Source organism: Ammospiza nelsoni, chromosome Z (genome assembly GCF_027579445.1).
Source record: "Ammospiza nelsoni isolate bAmmNel1 chromosome Z, bAmmNel1.pri, whole genome shotgun sequence".
Taxonomy (NCBI): domain Eukaryota; kingdom Metazoa; phylum Chordata; class Aves; order Passeriformes; family Passerellidae; genus Ammospiza; species Ammospiza nelsoni.
The window spans coordinates 6,401,972-6,418,949 of NC_080669.1; the positions used below are offsets into that span (position 1 = coordinate 6,401,972).

At 47.0% G+C, this 16,978-nt stretch overlaps 1 pseudogene; it reads left to right on the forward strand.

Annotated features, from left to right (window-relative positions):
* The window catches only part of LOC132086438 (serine/threonine-protein kinase PAK 3-like), a 52,401-nt pseudogene that overhangs the window by 25,304 nt on the left and 10,119 nt on the right, over positions 1-16,978 (forward strand).

Below are 16,978 nucleotides of genomic sequence, written 5' to 3' on the forward strand. Positions count from 1 at the left end.
GACTGTAAAGGCTACTTCAATTTTGTTAGGCTACTGCTGCAGTGGCCAGTTTATTCATCAGTATTTCTGAATCAATTCCATTTAAAACTCCTAATCCTGTCCCTAATGTGCCAGTTAGATCCTTTCTTATTCTGCTCCTGAGATATGCCTGTCTTTGTGACCACGTTGTCCAGCCCTCGAAGGATGTTTTTAGGAAGGAGGAGCAGGCTGGTTGGATTTTTGAGATGTTAATTTGCATCATCAACTCTACACGTTTGATAGACCATTCTGGATTGAATAATAATTGTTGTTCACCCACATTCCTCACTATATAGGGGCCTATTTCATACACCTCAGGTTCAAGTTTGGGTTGAGTCTGAACTATTTGAGTCTTAGTATGGGTTGTATAAGGTCCTGCTGTGGTAAAAAGTGCAGTGTCTACTTTGAATTTAAATGCAAGTCTGATGGCATCCTGAGCCCAAAGGCAAGTCACTTCTACAGGCTGTATCAAGGTGAAATTACACCAACAGTCTGATTCACTTAGGTTATCACAAACTTCCTGGTGTTCGTAAACACCAGGAGAGGTTACAACACTAATTTCATCTGGTCTCTCATAAGCCGTCCCATTTATCATCCAGCACCCTACCTTGATTCCTTCTCCTCTGATCCCTTGAAGTGTCCACAGTTTCTGTTCCTGCCATTCCTGCTCCTCATATACCTGATCCCCGTGAATTACTATAGTGGATAGGTTTAAATCTTTTATCTCAGAAGGTTCTCCCATGGATCCAGTATACTGATTAAATGCCTGGGACCAAGGCCATTCAGCATTGCTATGGATAGAGGTGCTCTCTAGTTCTAAAACTTCAGTTATAATTACATATACAACAATTCTGTGAACCCAAGTATGAACTACTCCTGACCGCAATATACTCATTTTGCCCGAGTAAGTTTTAGTCTCAGTTCATTGTCTACTGCTGTCACTCCTCAAGGGGCTTCTGGGCCTTCTTCATCCGAGAGTGATGGATCCAGGCATTCTGCTCCTTGATTCTGATTGCAGTGAAGGTGGTGAGAAGCACTTGGAACAGTCTCTCCCACTGTGGTTCCAAAGTCTTCTCTGTAAGAGACTTAACATATACATCATCCCCAGGCTATCTAACTCCCTGCTCTGAGTTACAGCCACATGTTTCTCAATTTCTCTGAGCTGTTTGCTTAAAGCCACCATGTAGGTGGCCAGTGTTATCACCCTAAAGTGGGTGGACATTCCCTTTGTATTCTATATGGTCTTCTATAAGGCATTTCAAAAGGATTCAGCATTCCTTTAGCTCAAAGTTTTAGTTCGAATTTGCTAGTGGAAGAGCTTGGGGCCAGGGTAGATTAACTTCTTGCCCCAGTCTTACAATCTGCTGCTTAATCAAATGATTAATTTTCTCTACCTGGCTATTTGATTGGGGCGGTATGGAATATGAAGTTCCTAATCTATACCCAGGTGGAACTCTGAAGCGTCTTGTAATAATACTCTGGTCACCTCCTGAGCTTTGACAGTTCTGGTGGGGAATGTTTCTGGCCACACTGAAAATGTATCTATCAATACCAGTAAATACCGATACCCCCCTTTCCTTGGGAGTTCTGAAAAGTTAATTTGCCACTGCTGTGCAGGCCCATGGCCTCTCCCGATCTGACTGAGTTTCAGCCCGGGGGTATTTTGGGGTTAGTCTGGAGGCAAGGATCACATTGTCGGCTCACCTGAGTGATAGTGGCATATAAATTCCTGACAACAATAAATGCTTTCAATCAGATGTATGTTCTAGAAAGCCTGTGGAAATTACTGCTTCAAAGTCAACACTTCATTTCAATGCACTCTGTATCACTGGCAGCCTTGGTCATTTTGGGAAAGGAGCCACACTCTATAAAAAGCTTTTAAGTAGTTAGGCCCTAGAGTGTTTTCTAGTGCTCTTCCTTCACTAGTAACCACGAAAATGGGAAGCTCTCTTTCAATGGTAGCCCACCCCTTGTAGTTGTACATCTCTTTTGATTAGTATTATTATATTATGGCTTACCTTCGAGGAAAATCTGTACTTCACCCTTTGCTGCTTTCTTTGCCTCTCCATCCACCAGGTCAGTCCTTTCCTCCAATTTAAAGCTCACTCTCTGGTGTGCCTTAACATGCTTTTTCAGGTAGCTGAACTGCTTCCAGCAGCCAGATTTTCTCTTCTTTCCCTGTGAGGTCAGCAGTCCCCTCTCCTTCCAGATGGCTCCATGTGCATGCACAACTCTGAATGCCTTTTGCTGTTTCTGAGGCATGGCTCAATGCATTTATCTCAGCCTTCTGCGCAGAGGTCCCTGTTGGTAAGGGTCCAGACTCTATTACCTCTCTGCAGGTAGTCACTGTGTACTTTGCAATGTCGCTTTCTACTGGCAATGTAGCTGCTTCTGTCAGTGAACCAGGTCTCTGCGTTGTCCAAAGGAGTGTCCTTTAAGTCTGGGCGGCTGGAGTAGGTAGCTTCAATGGTCTCTAGGCAATCATGGTGTACTGCTCCTTCTTGATTTCCACTGAGAAAAGAAGCTGGGTTGACAATATTAGTCACCACTATCTCTACATCACCTTGCTCTACCATGATGGCCTGGTATTTCAGAAACCTCTATGGTGAGAGCCAGTGGCCACCCTTTACTTCCAGTACTGTGGACACTGTGTGGGACACTAGCACAGTCATTTTTGTCCTAGGGTAGACTTGGGTGCCTCTTGAATATTCAGCACAGCTGCTGCTACACCTCTGAGGCAACCTGGCCATCCTTTGGCTGTTGCATCTAGTTGCTTAGAGAAGTAAGCACTGCCTTTCAGTATGGACCCAAGTCCTGAGCCAATATTCCCAGGGTAATTCCTTGTGTGGAAAAATAGAAAGAATGGTTTATTTACATATGGAAGTTTCAAAGCTGGAGCCGACATGAGGACACCCTTTAGCTGGTGAAAGGCCCATGTGGCTCCTTTTGTCCACTGGAGATCTCTGTTTCCATTGGCAATAAGAGCATAGAGGGGTCTGACGAGCAGTCCATAATTATAAACCCACAGATGGCACCACCCTGCCATGCCTAAGAGGGTTCGGAGTTCCTTCGTTGTCTGGGGTTTCGGGGTTTGGCATATGGCTTCCCTGCCTTCTGCTGCTCAGCACTCACTTCTTACCCCAGGTAGATTACCTTCTGTTTCACTACCTGTGCCTTTTTCTTTGGGACTCTGTATCCTTGGAGTCCTAGGAAATTCAAAAGGCTTAATGTCCAGGCTTCCCTTGTCCGAGTGGCTACTAGAAGATCATCCACGTACTGCAACAGCCTCCTTTCCTCTTGTGGAGCTTCCCGGGACTCTGGGTCTTTGCAAGCTGTTCTCCAGTCAGAGTGGGCAATTTTTGAAGCCTTCAGGCACATGGACTATGTGAGCTGGGTTTGAATGCAAAAATTTTCTGGCTGGCTTTGTGAATAGGGAGGCAAAAGAAGGCATCTCTTAGGCCTAAAAGAGTGAACCAGGTTAGCTCAGGTGTTAAACAAGTTAGTAAAGTATATGGATTTGCTTTAAACAAGTTAGTAAAGTATATGGTTTTGTTACCACAGGGTATAAATTTTGTGTTACCTTATTGGCAGCCCTCAATCCAGTACTATCAATTATTGGGCTGATTCCTTCTCTATCTTCCTTTTGAGGGTGCTACTCAATTCTCCCTGGTTGTGTTCTTTCCTTAAGCTTGATTACCATGGGGGGCGTTTTTGACTCTCCCTGGTACAGCAGAGGCCCATACCCTCGAAAACACGTATTTACTTATTCTAATATCTCCTTACTAATGTCTTTCTAAATGTCAGTGTCTGTTAATGTTAAGCCTAACATCTTTGTATCATTTGCCTCCAGAGTAACCATTCCCATTTGAGAATGTTTAGCAAATTGTACAAAAGTTTCTAAGTACACATAGTACACATGTTACTTTAAAGGTTTGCAAAAGTATGCCTTCTCAGACTGGCCAGTTGTTCAGTTGTTCCCCACACAACAACATAAACATTCTCCACGGGTACCAAAACCTTATTTAAAACTGAATATATGGCCCTTGTGTTGACTAAAATTCTACCCTTTAGGGGAGGTCATCTTTATCCTTCCTCCCTTACCTTGGGAGGAGCCTTTAACAAACCATATGTACTCATTTTTCAAACTGTGATTGCTTTGCATTTCAACATGATAATCTTTGCTTGACTTCATACATTGCTATCTTATGCTGTATGCTGAACAACACCGTTTGATTTGCTTTCTCTTTGCCTTGTTTTCCTTTTCAAGGGCCAAGACCAGAGGGCAGTCTGATCTCAAAGGGTCTTTGCCATTCTGGGTGGTTTCTTAAAACAAAAAGACATATCAGCATACAAAAACCCCATCCCATTTATCTTCCTATTTTAAAACAGTACTAACTGCAATGAAGTATTATAAATCTTTTTATTTTCTGACCTGCTCCTACTGGCAGCCTTCTCTTAGTGAGCCCCTCTAAAAGGGGCTAATTTAGGAACCTCTTTGCTCTGGTCAGTTCTCATTATATCTTTCTCCTTGTCCTATCTCGTTTCCACCCAAACCCCTTTTCACAGACCTTCACAGTAGTTTCTCAGTCTTCCACCTACACACACCTACACAGCTCTAGCTGGCAGGTATCAGATGTGATTTCCCACACACGAGCCTTAAGATCTTAGGTTCTGAATCAGCTTGATCAGAAACCTTTAATTTACACTCGGGGCATGTGCCCTGATGCTTATTAGAACAGCAATACCAGCATTTTCTCACAAACACCGCACTACTATAATACCCACGCAGCGTGCCAGTGTCTTGATGCACCAAAGGCCCTGAGGAATTGTCCACAAAGGCAGGCTATTCCGTTTATTACGGAGAACTCTAAATCCTTACAGCAGGCCGTTCCCAGTCCAGACCTACTATCGTACCAGCTGAAGTCTCATAAACTCATTCATCTCTTCTATCTAAACTCTGTTTTACAAAATATCAGTCTTTTCTAGTTCTCTTCTTGAACAATCTAATTAAGCACTGTGTCTACTTACTGCCTTGCAAAAAGGCTGTGCTTGTCCCAGCCGAAACTCTGATATGCCCACAGACACAGACACACATGCACCACCCCCCCCTTTTATCTAAAATTCACTAGAGCCACGGCTTGAATTGCTGTGAGGGGGAGAATTCTTGGAATTCCTTTAATTCGCTTTATCGTAGTTAAGCATAAATCACCATACCATAGTCCTTCTGTGTAAAATGCTACTCTTGTTGCAAACAAAATCTTAAAATCTCCACAAACACTACTATGCAATCTGAGAATCAAATTACCAGAATGCAGTGGAAGAAAATCACCACACAATATCACTGGGAAAGGGCATATCTCTCAAAGTGCCTACTTTTCTAAACACAACACAACATACCATAATTCAGCATTTACTCACATCAGTTTTTCCTGGACACTATCAAAATAACAGTACACAGTCTGAAGATCAAGTCCAAACATCCAGGGCAAAGGAACTCTCTGAGCTCGTACTCATGGTTAACATGTACCAAATCTACACAAATCACTACTTTTAAAACCATCACTGACGTTCCTTCACTCTCTTCTCTGCAGGGCACTTCTCTCCCTGCCCCCACAGCCTGCTGCAGCCGGCACACCTCAGGCCTCACTCGGCTGCTTCAAACACGGGTAGTACTCACCCCCCCGCACTGTAGATTCCTGTAGATCTACTCTCTTTTATACACCATACACTTAGACACCTGCAGGATTACAAACACAGTGCAAAGATCACACAATGCATTAACCATACAACGACACAGTGTCCGGACACCACACACACACACACAAACAAAACACACACGGGTTCAGCGGTTCTGCCCCATCAGAACGATGAACCCCCAATACACACATACACAGGTCCGCTCAACCCACCCCCAGGGTCACTAGCGGTTCTGCCCTATCAGAACGATGAACTCCATCTCTAATATAGCTGCTCCACCAGCTGCACCCAGACGTCTCTGAGTCTCTGAGTGATTTACTCCCTAGCTCTCTTTTCCCCCGGGGGGCCCCTCAGTACATACCGTATTCTCCTCCGCAGCCAGCAGGTCCTTGTCTGTCCCCGCAGGAGGCAAGTCGAGATGAGAAGAGCCCCTCCAGGAAAAAATCCTAGGATGCGCCTTGGAGGTCCGTCTATCCCCCCTGCCACTGTGGGGACAGAGAATTCCTGGCTTGGCTTGCCATAATGTTTTGCGGAGAAAACAAGAAAACCTCACAACTGTGTGAAAGTTATAAAGCTCGGTGTGTTTATTACAGCGCTGGACACATGCAGAGATTACTCTCCTCAAAAAAGGCATGCATGCCTCTGAGAACTTCAGGTCTCTCTTTATCTCTCTCAAATACATATGCATACAGTTTCACAATAGGTTCATACATATTCATTTTTATGGGTTTCGTGTGACTTTTACCATTAGTTCCTTTTAATCAGAAAAAATTCTGAGGTCATGTTGACTTGCCCTTACAGCAGTCCCTGTCTCTATCATAATCTGTCTCCCTCCTTCATGTCTGTCCTTTGCTGAAGTAATTTCACTGAGTAAGGCTTGCAGTCTGACTAAATAACTACGATTTCTAAATACAGACTCAACTCAAAAATGTACATCTCACCTAAATTAAAACGCCTTTCTATCCTGGAAAAGTTTTACTTTGTTTCACTACACGGGCCATTTCCCTGCCAAACATCCACTCACTGAATTCAAGTGCTTTAGACACTTGAATGGGTGACACTACCACCTTGTGTCTTGTTAGCTTGTTGGCATATTGGTTTGCCAGGAGAGGTTTGCCCTGATCATTTTCTCCTTTTTCAGCAAGCTAAGATGCTTTTCCACCACGTTTCCTACCCTTTTCCAGCCCTGGATGAGATTGTCATCCAGTTACAGTTTTCCATGCCTTCCACTGCCGTAGCAAAGAGTTGGGGTCTCCTTCTGATTTTTCAAATTCAGAGCTTTCAAGAACTTAAAATTCTGTTTTACAGAGGTAATGTTGCTTGCTGACAGAAGCCAGAGAGGAATATCAAGCTCATATCCATCTAGAGCTCTGTTGAATTGGCCCATTTAAATTTGGTCAGTGGGCGTAAGAATCCCTATATCACAATGAAGTGTTCTGATTTCTCCTGAGAAGATGTGGTGGTAGATCTGAAAAGAAATGAGGTTCTGAATGATAGGTCATGGTCTGTGCCTCATGCTTCTCTTTTGCCACAGGTGACAGAACCAACAGCCGTCTCTCCCCAGGCTCCCGCTGCTCCTGAAGAAGAAGAAGCCCAAGAGGAGCAAATTTAGGTGGATGAACTCCAGACTCCATCATTGGTCACACGAGAGCCTGGATATCCTGAGCCTGTAAGTGCCAGTTGTGGATGGTGCTGTCTTGCGAGCAAGGCAGAGGTGCAAGTTTCAGAGCAGCCATGGCTTCCTGTTGCTGGCTGAGGGTGCTGAGTGCTGGAGTGCTGCCAGGAGCTCGGGATTTCCTTCAGGCAGCAACAACAGAACTTGGCCTTTGACCTGTGATGTTAAGGCCCCAAATGGCTGGTGCCTGTGGGAGAGCATCTGGCTGCTTGGCTCAGGGAAGCTCTATCTCTGGGCTTCTGAAGCACTATGGGAAAGGGCAAATGTGGTAGTGCTGTAGGTCACAGAACTTTGTTTCTTTGTTTTCCATTTTTGGAATGGTATGTTTACCTTGTGAGTCTGGTGTGGAGTTTTCTTGAGTTCTTCTTCAGTTCTACAAAGTCTTTTAGGCCAGATGTCTTATGGTTATTGATAAGCATCAAGGAAATGGTTCTGTTGTCCATGAAACTGTGGGGCGCCATTCTTGTCCTGTCTGGCCAAACAAAGAAAGTGAGAAGTTATGAAGCCTCCGGGTGAGGCAAGAAAGCAGAAGGGGCAAGTTTCTGTTGAGGCATTTAGTGATGAAGTGTGCAGCTTTGCAATTAATTTGGTGCCTGGAGTGTGGGTGAAGCTGCAAGTCCTTGATTGCTTTCTGGTGTTGCTCAGAACATGAAAGCCACCTAGAAATGGCTGATGCTGTATTTGAAGTCAAATGGTCAAATCTGTGGCTGGGGAGCTGTGTGGGACAGTAGGCAACAGTGGTGGGGTAGAAGATCAGATGAAGAAGAGCCAGCCTGGGACCAGGTGTCCAAGAAGGCCAAGGGCATGGTGGCTGTGTCAGCAGCAGTGAGGCAGCAGGAGCCGGGCAGTGAGCGTGGCCCTGTGCTGGGCAGCGCTGCGGCCACAGCTGGAGTGCTGTGTGCAGCTGTGGGCCCCTGGGAAGTAGTAAGTCATGGAGGGGCTGCAGTGTGTGCACAGAACGACAGGGGAGTGGGGCAAGTTTGTGGAGCAGAGGCCCAGTGAGGAGGTGCTGAGGGAGCGTTAGCCTAGACAATGGGAGGCATAGGAGGGATCTTCAGGCAGGCTTCCATCCATCCCTATACCACAGTGCTCACCACACTGGTCATTTCTCTACTATACATCCCCTCACTGCATTTAAGTGCTTTAGACACTGGAGTGGGTGACACTTCCATCTTGTGCCTTGTTGGCTTGTTGGTTGGCTAGGAGAGGTTTTCCCTGATAGTTTTCTCTATTTCCAGCAAGCAAAGATGCTTCTGCACAATGTTTCATGTCCATTTTGCGCTATTGGATGAGATTTTGATCCAGTTTGAAGTTTCCACAACTGCAGCTGCTGTCGCAAAGTCATTACTGTGGCTTTACTACTTTTCACTCCAGAGCTGAAAGCTGCGTTTTACAGAAACAAGGTTGCTTGCAGATAGCAGCCAGGGAGGAATATCAAGCTCATATCCATCTAGAGTTCTGTTGAATTGGCCCATTTTAAATTCGTCGGTCGGATTTATAATCCCTATGTCGCTATGAAATATTCTGATTTCCCCTTAGAAGTTGCAGTGAGACATCTGAAAGGAAATCAGGTTCTAAATGACAGGTGACAGCCTGTCCCTCATGCTTCTCTCTTGCCACAGATGACAGAACCAACAGCCGTCTCTCCCGTGGCTCTCTCTGCTCCTGAAGAAGAAGCCCAAGAGGAGCAAATTCAGGTGGATGAACGCCAGACTCCATCAGTGGCCACACCAGAGCCTGGATATCCTGAGCCTGTAAGTGCCAGTTGTGGGTTGTGCTGTCTTTAGGGCAAGGCAGAGGTGCAAGTTTCAGAGCAGCCAGTGCTTCCTGTTGCTGGCTGAGGGTGCTGAGTGCTGGAGTGCTGCCAGGAGCTAGGGATTTCCTGCAGGCAGCGACAGCAGAACTTGGCCTTTGACGTGTGATGTTGAGGCCTCAAAGGGCTGGTGCCTCTGGGAGAGCATCTGGCTGCTTGGCTCAGGGATGCTCTATTTCATGGCTTCTGCAGCGCAGCGGCTGTGGGCACCTGGTCACTGGTCTTTTTGTGTTTTCCATTTTTGGAATGGTGTGTTTAGCTTGTGAGTCTGGTGTGGAGTTTTCTTGAGTTCTTCTTCAGTTCTACAAAGTCTTTTGTACCAGGTGACTTTTTCTTTTGACAAGCTGCAAGGAGATGGTTGTGTTGTCCGTGAAGCTGTGGGGGGCCATTCTTATCCTGTGTGGCCAAAGAAAGAAAGTAAGTAGTTATGAAGCCTCCTTGTGAGCCAAGAAAGCAGAAGGGGCAAGTTTCTGTTGTTGCATTTAATGATGAAGTCTGTAGCTTTGGGAAGTGCCTTGCAGGCTGGATTGGGGGTGAAGCTGCAAGACCTTGACAGCTGTCATGTGTTGCTGAAAACGATAAGGCCATCTTGAAATGCTGAATGCTGTATTAGTAGGTAAATGGGCAACTCTGTGGCTGGGGAGCTGCATGAGTCAAAAGGCCCCATGAGAGCCATAGAAGATCTGTTGATGAAGAGCCAGCCTGGGACCAGGTGTCCAAGGAGGCCAAGGGCATGGTAGCCTGTGTCAGCAGCAGTGGGGCAGCAGGAGCAGGGCAGTGAGCGTGGCCCTGTGCTGGGGAGCACTGCGGCCACAGCTGGAGTGCTGTGTGCAGTTGTGGGCCCTGGGAAGCAGAAAGTCCCTGAGGGGCTGCAGTGTGTGCAGGGAAGGACACAGGAGCTGCGCAAGGCTGAAGGAGAACAAGCCCAGTGAGGAGGTGCTGAGGGAGCTTTAGTCTGGACACTGGGAGGGTCCTGACGGACCTTCAGGCAGACTTCCATCAGTCACTACCACACAGTGCTCAGCACAAGGGCTGTTTCACTACTAAACCTTCTCTCACTGCAACCAATGGGTTTATACACTGGAGTGGGTGACACTTCCATCTTGTGCCTTGTTGGCTTGTTGGTCTTCTAGGAGACATTTGCCCCTTTTTAGTTTCTCCTTTACCATCAAGCAATGATGATTCGGCACAAAATTTCCTACCCTTTTGCAGCCCAGGATGAGATTGTGATCCAGTTAGATTTTTCCACGTATTCAGCTGCAGTAGCAAAGGAGTTGCTTTCACTTTCTTACTTGTCCATTTAATAGCTTTCTGGAACTAAGTGTTGCATTTTACAGAGAGAGTGTTGCTTGCAGATGGCAGTCAGGGAGGAATATCAACCTTCAATCCATCTAGAGTTCTGTTGAATTGGCCCATTCTAATTTGGTGGCTGGGGTTTAGAATCTCTGTGTTGCTAAAAAATGTTCTGATTTCACCCTGAAAGATGTTGTGGTAGATCTGATCATAAATGAGTTTCTAAATGCTACGTGAAGGCCTGTCCCTCATGCTTCTCTCTTGCCACAGATGACAGGACCAACGGCTGTCTCTCCCCTGGCTCCTGCTGCTCCTGTAGAAGAAGAAGACCAAGAGGAGCAAATTGAGATGGATGAATGCCAGACTCCATCATTGACCAAACCAGAGCCTGCACATTCCGAGCCCGTAAGTGCCAGCTGTGGGTGGTGCTGTCTTTAGAGCAAGGCAGAGGTGCAAGTTTCAGAGCCACCAGTGCTTCCTGTTTCTGGCTGAGGGTGCTGAGTGGTGGAGTGCTGCCAGGAGCTAGGGATTTCCTGCAGGCAGCGTCAGCAAAACTTGGCTTTTGACCTGTGATGTTGAGGCCCCAAAGGGCTGGTGCCCCTGGGAGAGCATGTGGCTGCTTGGCTTAGGGAAGCTCTGTCTCTGGGCTTCAGCAGTGCTGTGGCCGAGGGCACACATGGTAGTTCTGCATGTCACAGGATTTTGTTTATTTATTTTCCCTTTTTGTAATGATGTGTTTGGCTGTTAAGACTAGTCTGCAGGTTTCTTGAGTTATTCAGTTCTACAAAGTCTTATTGCCCAGTTGTCTTTGGGCTTTTGAGATGGTCCATGAAGCTTTGGGGGGCCATTCTTATCCCGTTTAACCAAAGAAAACAGTTGAGAAGTTATGAAGCCTCCTTGTGAGCCAAGAAAGCAGAAGGGGGAAGTTTGTGTTGACGCATTTAGTGATGAAGTCTGTAGGTTTGGCCATTGCCTTGGAGCCCGGAGTGGGGTTGAAGCTGCAAGTCCTTGACTGCTGTCATGTGTTGCTCAGAACAAGAAGAACATCTTGAAATGGTGGATTCTGTATTGGAAGTCAAATGGTCAAATCTGTGGCAGGAGAGCTGTGTGGTCAAAAGACCCCAGGGATGCAGTTGAAGATCAGCTGAACAAGAGCCAGCCTGGGACCAGGTGTCCAAGGAGGCCAAGGACATGGTGGCTGTGCCAGCAGCAGTGGGGCAGCAGGAGCAGGGCAGTGAGCGTGGCCCTGTGCTGGGCAGCGCTGTGGCCACGGCTGGAGTGCTGTGTGCACTTGTGGGCCCTGGGAAGCAGAAAGTCAAGGAGGGGCTGCAGTGTGTGCAGAGAAGGACAGGGGAGCTGGGCAAGGGGGTGCAGCACAAGGCCATTGAGGAGGTGCTGAGGGAGCTTTATCCTGGACAATATGAGGCTCATGAGGGACCATCAGGCAGACTTCCATCAATCCCTACATGACAGTGTTCACCACACAGGGTGTTTCCCTATTAAACATGCCCTCACAGCATCCAAGATCTTTAGACAGTGGAGTGGGTGACACTTGCATTTGTGGCTTGCGCGCTTGCTGGGAGAGATTTGCCCTGTTTGTTTTCTCCTTTACCAGCAAGTAAGATGCTTCTGCACAATGTTTCTGACTCTTTTTAAGGCCTGGATGAGATTCTGTTCCAGTTTAATATCTCACTAGTGCAGCAGCTGTAGCAAAGATGTTGGTGTTGCTTTCCTGCTTTTCCATTTCAGAGCTTTTAAGACCTAAATGCTCTAGTTTAGAGAGACAACCTTGCTTGCTGATAGCAGTCAGGGAGCAATATCAACCTTATATACATCCAGAATTCTTTTTAGGTAGCCCATTATTTTTTTAGCCTGTGTGACTTAAAACTGCTATGTGGCTACGAAGTGTTCCGATTTCTCCTTAGAAGATGTGGTGGTAGATCTGGAAGGAAATGAGTTTCTGAATGATAAGTCATGGCCTGTGCCTCATGCTTCTCTCTTGCAACAGCTGACAGAACCGACAGCCATCACTCTCCTGGCTTCTGCTGCTCCTGAAGAAGAAGAAGCCCAAGAGGAGCAAATTGAGATGGATGAACGCCAGACTCCATCGTTGGTCACGCCAGAGCCGGAATATTCTGAGCCTGTAAGTTCCAGCTGTGGGTTGTGCTGTCTTTAGAGCAAGGCAGAGGTGCAAGTTTTGCAGCAGCCAGCACTTCCTGTTGCTGGCTGAGGATGCTGAGTGCTGGTGTCTTGCCAGGAGCTATGGATTTCCTGCAGGCAGCATCAGCAGAACTTGGCCTTTGACCTGTGATGTTGGGGCTCTATAGGGCTGTTGCCTCTGGGAGAGCATGTGGCTTCTTGGCTCATGGAATCTCTGTCTCTGGGCTTCTGCAGCGCTAAGAGCAAGGGCACAGGTGGTAGTGCTGGAGGTCACGGACCTTTGTTTTTTGTGTTCCCATTTTGGAATGTTGTGTTTGGCGTGGCCAAGCACACACGTGCTAGTTCTGGAGGTCATGGGCCTTTGTTTGCTTGTTTTCCCATTTTGGAAAGGTGTGTTTGGCTTGTGTCATGGCTTGACACTGGCACAATGCCAGTGCCCCTATGAAAATACCCTCTCCTTGGTGTCTGCTCTGAGATGTGACCTGGAATAAGCAAAGCAAGCTCCTACTTGGAATTAAAGAAAACTTTATTAACTAAGCTACAAGAAAATAACTAAATTACAAGGACAGAAAAAAAAACACACACAAGGAAAATTAAAACCTTACAAAAACATTTTCCTCCTCCCCCCACCAATTTCCAATACAATACATCTCCCAAATCACCAACTCTTGGTCCAGCACCGCCCTTTAGAATACTCAATCCTCAGTTCATCAAGAGGAGAAGGCGTCCTTCTTTATGCCATGGGCTTGTCACATGTGGCACCACCCAGAAATCATTTGCCATCGTGACCTCTTCCTTACATGCCCAGTGCTCCCACCACTGGACCAGGGCAGCTTCCAGGGTTTCCTCTTTTAAGGATGCCTCATCCCACTCAAAAAAAAAGGCACAGTCTCAGCTTTGGAACATCTGTCCCCCCCCATATTTTTTGCACCCCCTGGGGCCGAGGGGTACCCACACTGAACCCTCCTGGGTCTGGTACATTGCTCCCCCTGGATCCAGTCTGTGTATCACAAGGAAACATGGCTCTGTCCATAGCTATACAAAAAAGAGTCCAGCAAAAATGCCACTCCGTCTTCTCTATTCCTCCAGCATCTCTCTCTCTGGTCCAGACCTTCATCACTTGCCCATTTCCTTCTTTGTCCTCTACTGTTATCTCTCTTCTAGGAAGGGGTAATGTTCTGTAAAGTTTTCAGTGTCCACAAAGGGTTAAAAGTTCCTTCAAATGGCTGGACTCCTCGCTGCCCCCCTTCCCACAGGCCAAGCCATGCAGGCAGCACATGATATCAGGTTTCAAGATAACAGTCCCCAGCACAGCTCTCTCTTCTCTCTCTCTCTCTTTCCGAGGTGGGAGGTGGTAATGGTCTGCCTGGTGCTTCCCAGTACTTCTTTCTTCCCCCCATGGGCCCCTCAGGGCCAGGCCTACCTCTCCCGGACCATGTGGCTTTCCCCTCCCCCGCTGGGCAGGGGAGGTCTGACCTGCAGCCCCTGCCGGAAATCCAAAAAAAGAAACTTCCAAGGGCGCAGCACTGCTTTTAACTCCTGTGTGTTCACAGTGGCGTGTCCAAATCTCAGGGGCCAAACCAGGTGCCAATATTAAAATCTGAGCACCTATTGGCGACCACAGCACATCCCAGAAAACCTACTTCCTGTCAATGTCAAATCATCACAGCTTGTGAGACTGGTTGGCAGTTTTCTCTAGTTCTACTTCAGTTCTATTAAGTCGTTTTGCCCAGCTTTCTTTTGGGTTTTGAGATGGTTATGTTGTCCATAAAGCTGTGGGGGGCCATTCTTATCCTGTGTGGCCAAAGAAAGAAAGTGAGTAGTTATGAAGCCTCCTGGTGAGGCAGAAAAGCATCAATGCACAAGTTTGTGTTTGTGCATTTAGTGATGAAGTCTGAAGCCTTGGCAAGTGCCTTTGAGCCTGGTGTAGGGGTGAAGGTGCAAGTCCTTCAATGCTTTCTGGTGTTGCTCAGAAGAAGAAGAACATCTTGAAATGGTGGATGCTGTATTGGAAGTCAAATGGTCAAATCTGTGGCTGGGAAAGTATGTGGGTCAAAAGGCCCCAGGGATGTGGTAGAAGATCAGCTGAATAAGAGCCAGCCTGGGACCAGGTGTCCAAGGAGGCCAAGGGTATGGTGGGCTGTGTCAGCAGCAGTGGGGCAGCAGGAGCAGGGCAGTGAGCGTGGCCCTGTGCTGGGCATCGCTGCGGCCACAGCTGGAGTGCTGTGTGCAGTTGTGGGCCCTGGGAAGCAGAAAGTCATGGAGGGGCTGCAGCGTGTGCACAGAAGGACACAGGAGCTGGCCAAGGGGTTGGAGCACAAGGCCATTGAGGAGGTGCTGAGGGAGCTTTAGCCTGGAAAATTGGAGCTCATGAGGGACCTTCAGGCAGACTTCCACCAATCCCTACATGACAGTGCTCAGCACAAGTGTTGTTTCCCAACTAAATTTCCCCTCAATGAATCCAAGTGCAATAGGCACTGGAGTGGGTGACACTTCCGTCTTGTAGCTGGCTGGCTCGCTGGCTTGGTGGCTTTTGGTTTTCTAGGAGTGGTTTGCCAAGTTAATTTTCTGCTTTTTCAGCAAGCAAAGATGCTTCTGCACTACATTTTTTGAACTTTTTCAGCTCTGGATGGGATTCTGATCTAATTTTAGTTTTCCACATCAGCAGCATCATTAGGAAAGCCATTGTCGCTTTCCTACTTTTTCATTTCAGAGCTTTCAAGAGCTAATAACTCCATTTTACAGTGCTCCCTGATAGCAGCCAGGGAGCAATATCAACCTTATATACATCCACAGTTCTTTTTAGGTAGCCAATTTATTTTTAGTCTGTGAGACTTAGAATGGCTATGTCGCTATGAAATGTTGACTTCTCCTTAGAATATGTAGTGGAAGATCTGAAAAGAAATTAGTTTCTAAATGATAGGTCATGGCCTGTGCCTCATGCTTCTCTCTTGCCACAGCTGACAGAACCAACAGCTGTCTCTCCCCTGGCTCTCACTGCTCCTCAAGAAGAAGCCCAAGAGGAGCATATCGAGGTGGATGAACGACAAACTCCATCATTGCCCACACCAGAGTCGGAATATTCCGAGCCCGTAATGCCATTTGTGGGTGGTGCTGTCTTTAGTGCAAGGCAGAGGTGCAAGTTTTGAAGAAGCCAGTGCTTCAAGTTGCTGGCTGAGGATGCTGAGTGCTGGAGTCCTGCCAGGAGCTCGGAATTTCCTGCAGGCAGCATCAGCAGAACTTGGCCTTTGACGTGTGATGTTGAGGCCCAAAGGGCTGGTGCATCTGGGAGAGCATGTGGCTGCTTGGCTCAGGGAAGCTCTGTCTCTGGGCTTCTGCAGTGCTGTGGCTGAGGGCGTGCGTGGTAGTGCTGTAGGTCACGGGGCTTTGTTTGTTTTCCCTTGTTGGAAAGCTGTGTTTAGCTTGTGAGACTGCTCTGCAGTTTTCTTGAGTTCTTCTTCAGTTCTACAAAGTCTTTTTCCCCAGCTGTCTCTTGGCTTTTGATAATGTTCATGGTGATGATTGTGCTGATTTTCCTACATCTTTCCTGCCTGTTTCCAGCACCATGAGAAATTCCGGTTGAATTTTATTTTGCACATTCGTAGTTCTTGAAGATGAAATATATATTTGCATTAGAACTCATAGTTTGGTGTGTGCGTCTTGGTGCAGAAGGAACTTTTCTTCTGCCAGGCTAGTTAATTACACCTTGCAATTCACATTCAGGCTAACACTACCGCTGTCTTTTTGCAGCCAAGAAATCAGTTTTTGTTGTGTTTGGAATCTGGGGAGGAAATCAATGCCTTTGCATTCTAGCTGGTGCTCAAAGATCTGATGAGATAGGAGGGGCTGGGCTGCATTTCTGATTCCAGCCACTTTAGCACCATCAGTGTGGTTGAGTCCAGGAGAAGAACTTGCTCAAGCACAGATGCACAAAGAGTGCAGTTCCCGTGCAATGCTCTGAGCCTGATCCCTTTCCAAAAGGACCTACATGCTCCAGATTCCCCAAGAGTGTGCTTTATTGAAGCAACAGGTGAGCAATCTCAGGATTGCTGCTGAGTGGGGCACTGTTACCTAGTGTTGATGTGTGTAGCAACAGAGAGGACAGTAAACAGAGATGATAGTGGTGATATCCATCAGTCTGTCTGTCTATCTGTCTGTCTACACTATGTAACATTTGCATAATTGAATATTCCCGACTCTGGTCCAAGGCAGTTGGAGGTGCAAAGGTCACCTAAAGCATCCCTTTCAGGAGAGGATTAGAGACATGTTCCCTCGACCAATTCAGAGCAGGCAGAGATGTTTCCCCCTTCAGATATTGTGTT